The sequence below is a fragment of the Montipora capricornis genome, chromosome 5 (genome assembly GCF_036669925.1).
Source record: "Montipora capricornis isolate CH-2021 chromosome 5, ASM3666992v2, whole genome shotgun sequence".
Taxonomy (NCBI): domain Eukaryota; kingdom Metazoa; phylum Cnidaria; class Anthozoa; order Scleractinia; family Acroporidae; genus Montipora; species Montipora capricornis.
The window spans coordinates 13,860,428-13,865,427 of NC_090887.1; the positions used below are offsets into that span (position 1 = coordinate 13,860,428).

Sequence of the window (5,000 nt, forward strand, 5' to 3'; positions counted from 1 at the left end):
GGTCGTAAGAATAAAGCTCACAAAGTTATAACCTCATTAAAATGTCCACAAACAAAGCAAGTATCTTATAATACCTCCGAGTTTCCTGATATAATGAATACGTTTTTCTCCTCAGTTGGACACAACTTGGCGTCTAAAATGCCATATCCAATTAAACAATTTTCGAAATATCTCCCTCAGGTAAATTCCCCTGGTTCTTTCTTTTTCAACCCCGTCTCATTCCTCGAGAAAAAGAATATATTCAATGATTCACAATATGGTTTCCGTGAAAAGCGTTCCACTGAGCATGCTATCCTAGATGTAATTAATCAAATTGAAAATAACATGGACAATAAGATGTATTCATGCGGCATATTTATTGATTTAAAGAAAGCTTTTGACACGGTAGATCATTTAAGGTGGCTGGAACCAGTTTCACTACTTTTAAGGACCTTTTTATTTAAAGGGTTGTCACTACAAAACTGTATCACGGAAAAGAAATGGTATGCTACCATATGAAACACCAATTATTACTTAACAAAATGCGCTCACTATTTTGATGTAATAGGTTACCATGGCAACATGAAAGCTCTCCAAAAACACCCTATATTTCGTCTTTACTTGCTTATATCTTAAAAATGAACTCGGTGACCCCCATTTTTTATTGTAGAATAGTAATTACTAATTTGAGATAGAACTATCTGAAAAGTTTTAAAAAAGTCTTGGGAGCCAATTCAGAGCAACCTTAATTTTTCGAAAATTTAAGGTAGCTCTGAATTGGCTCCCAAGAAGGGAGCTAGACATTAAAGTTAATACAGAACTTAGTGAGATCTATGACTGGTTAGTTGCTAATAAGTTATCATTGAATATAACAAAATCTAACTTTGTTATATTTCGACCAAGACAAAAGATCTTGAACTATCAAGTAAACTTAAAGGTGTTTGACCATCACACTAATAGCTATATCTCTTTGGAGCGTAAGAAGTTCATCAAATACTTAGGCGTGCCCATCGATGAAAATCTTTCATGGAGTTACCACATTGCTCATGTTGCAACAAAAATAAGTAAATCAATTGGTATTATCTCTAGGATAAGGCATTTTGTACCGCTGAGTACTTTACACCATATCTACAGGTCACTCATTCAACCATACTTAATCTATGGTATAGTAGCGTGGTGTAATACTGCAAAAGTTCATAGAACTAAACTTTTGACCCTTCAAAAAGGAGCTCTTCGCCTAATGTATTTTGCTGATTACAAATCTCATGCAATACCTTTCTTCATTTCTTCTCGTCTTCTTCCTTTAGATATGCTCTATTTTAAATCTGTGGCTGTGATGATGCATGATGTATCAAACAACTTGACATCTCCTAATATATTATTTAACCTATTCACCCATCAAGCTGATATTCATCCTTACGAGACGAGATCATCGCAAAGAGGAGATTATTTTCTTAAACGTTCGAGAATAGATATTCAAAAAAGATCTTTCTCAAGAATTGGCGTTAAAATTTGGAATTGCATATCTTGTGAAGTCCGCCAGATGTCAAAATGTAACTTCAAAAATAATGTTGATAATATCCTCTTACAAAGACTGCTAAAATATGATGATTACATTGATGTTTCGATAATATTGGAAAATTTTGACTCCTTAGTTTAGTATGTCATGTAGTTAAAAATTTATTTATTCAATTTAAACTACTTTTTTCATGTTTATTTATGTGATACTGTACAAGTTTTAAGCTGTTCTCCACTGCACTAACTGTATTCTAAAACTAATTTATTTTATTTTATTTTATTTATTTATTTATTTTTATGTGAATATGTAGTTATGTATTTGTAACCATTTTGTCTGGAATATTTATTGTAAGCAATGCTCGCCTCGACTAGCTATTGCTAACTGCGAGCATTGCATAGTTTTGTGATATTTTATGCAAAATACATAATAAAAACTGAAACTGAAAAACTGAAACAATAACCAATTCATTGCCAATTTTATCAATGGCAATTTGTTCTTCATACAAAACAACAGCATGAACACTGAAATTTTGGTTTGCATTTGCAGATAATCTGTATCTGAATGTTAATTGTTTTGGATCACGTGTAACTTTCTGTTTGAAAAGACAAGTCAAAAAATTTAAGAGGAAACAGACTTTCATAATTGCTAAGATTTAACTGAGTTCCAGAATTATAATCAATTTTTCTCATCCCATATGCCATTAAATCATTGAAAATGCGTACTTTGCTATCACTGTCATACTCTAATTCAGGGTAAAAAACACCGTTTCCATATTCGAGACGACAGTCATTAAGAGATACTCCACCATCTAATCCAAATGTATCCATTTTATAAGGAGTTTTTTCTTCATGTCTTGGACCATTGGCATTACATACTGTCTTTTGGTGTCAATTTTGGTAGCCATAATTCAAATTTGTCTATAACAACTTTTCCAGCGTCAGTACCGTTAGCCATATGAATCAACTCATTGTCTTCATTAAAACTAATGTTAAATTGAAGCTCCATTGGCACAAGCATTTTACTTTCCAATTCTTCAAAAAAGCTAAACCGATTTAAAGGAACAATAATATTGATATGTTTAGCTCCCCCTGTTCCATTATTATTAACAGCTTGTGAAAGCAATCTTCGAGACTTGAAACCAATATTGTTAGCAGCTGTTGCATTATTTGTGTCAAGATACCACAAGCTATTTTTACCGACTGATCTACTGAAATCATCAGAATACTCTAATAGATTTTTAACAAATGTGACACTATGAAGATTATCGGTATCATAAACAATTTTACATGATGATTTAATCATAAGATGTTTAATCAAACTGTGAGAACCATTGGTAACAGTTATTCGATCAGCATCTGCATAACCAGCTCCATCAGCCAATTTTTGAAGCTGAAAACGAACTTCAAAATATCCATTATAATCGAAAAATGAACTACGATCATTGATTGTGAATTTGTATCCATTTTTTTCTTGATGTTGATTATTGGCGGGAGCTCTTATAACATCATCTAGTTGAAATGTACATACTCGTTTCGTTGCAAATATTCACTCGTTCTAAAAGCCATTATATTATTACATTACATAATTATATCAAAGAATTTTAACGTCTTCTTTTTATACCACTTCCAGATATCAAACGATTTAATATCATATTAGAGCTTTCTTCTTGTTGTCTTATAGGTTTAATTGGCATCATTTTCAGTTGTCTTGTTGAACCTTGTCTCATTTTAGAAAGCTGTTTCATGATCAAATCACCAGGTCTTTCAGCAACCTTTTTACCAATTTTATCACTAGCATGTGAAATCCCTGATTGAAGTCCTTTTTTAGCCATAGGCTTAGCTACTTTTTTGAAAACTGAAGATGCAATAGCTTTCATAGGTTTAAAAATGTTATCAATAATAAAACCTGTGCCTTTGTGCTGAAATACACATCTACCAAATTTTGGATGGTAAAATCTTTTGAATTCGTATGGTTTCATTATATTGTTATGTTATATTATTCTACTCTTTTTAAAATCAATGGATATGCTACATCTGCTCCATTTAGGTCTAGTAATCTTCATTTTCCGTCAGTTACCCACATTCTGATAGATGATATTGTTGTTTTATTTACAGGATTAAAGGTGATTCTTCGTGGTTCTAATGTAAACGAATACGATGGTTGTAACACGCTGGTTCTAAAACTGTAAATAATATCCGTATCTTGACCATCAACTAAACTGTCATTGATAAGGTCACAATGAATATTAATAACGTCGGTATCTTGACTCAAATTTGAAACTTTACTACCAATATGTGTTCCGCTTGTTAATATTATATTTTTGAAACCGATCAGATCATTAAAATCCGATTTTGTTAAATCAAGTCTGACTTGAGCTGGTAATACAATTGTGACTCTAAATGTTGTTGCATTAAATTTTAAGAGTATACCGTCTTTCTTTATTATTTGTTTGAGATAGCTATCAAAATCATTATAATTCCATACACCAAGGTGGAAAAGTTAGATCTTGAAAGTTTGTTCCATTATTGATGCTATATGCTATTGTTTGGTTTTTGTATGATGGATTTACTTTAAACCAAGTAAACTCATGTTAATGATCCTATTCAAACCAAGTTGGTATTCAAAATTATTGTCCAAAGTTATGGGCTTATTCAATTTTGTGACGAAATTTTCAGGTTCATTAGAAGGTATTTCTTTAACAGAATAGCTCGACAATACAATTTCTCTATCCATATATATACAATATCGTTACATTAAATTTTGAAATACTTCTTATGAAGTTTGTCATATTGTGATCTATTGATAGCTGACGTTTTTAGCAATGTATCTAATATAGATACACCCATATTACGCATTGATATGCTTGTATTACCAACTAAAATTTCACCAACAATCAATTCTAATTTTTTTAAGAAGCTGTTTTGGATCATTGAAAAACACAACATTTCCACCTCTTTGTTTTTTTCGAAGTCCAGAACCTTTCATTGTTTTTACTTTATTTTCATAATGTTTGATGTATGCATTCAATGTAACTCTTGCATTGTCTATTCTATTATTTTCCATTTGTCTTGCAGCTTCAGAAATAGAACCACTTTTAAATTGTTTAGTTAAAGCAGCCTTATAACCTTTCAATTGATTTCTTTTTGTTTTAGCATCATTGATAATCTTATTAAGATATTTTCTGTTTTTTTGTTGCGTCATTTCTGGTTGATTCAATACCTTATCAATAGAATCATAATTTTTAAGACCAAGATCATCCAATATTTCATTATCCATATCTTCATCGTTTAATCCATAATCAACATCATCATTATCATCATATTCTGGAGGCATATCATGTGGTTCTTGAGGAAAGTATTTTGGATCAACACTAATCTGTTTTTTACCTTCCAACATATCTTGCAATGATTCTTCATAAGTTGGTGGTTTTGTTACTATTTGTTTTTCTTGCTGAGGCAAAACAGTTTCATCAAATAAATCACCTAGATTCATATCATCAACC

General features: G+C 31.3%; 1 protein-coding gene across 1 annotated transcript in view; it reads left to right on the forward strand.

The window, feature by feature from the left end:
- Nucleotides 1-5,000, forward strand: part of LOC138049570 (atrial natriuretic peptide receptor 1-like) — a 96,203-nt gene that overhangs the window by 66,757 nt on the left and 24,446 nt on the right. The gene's annotated exons all lie outside the window — the stretch shown is intronic.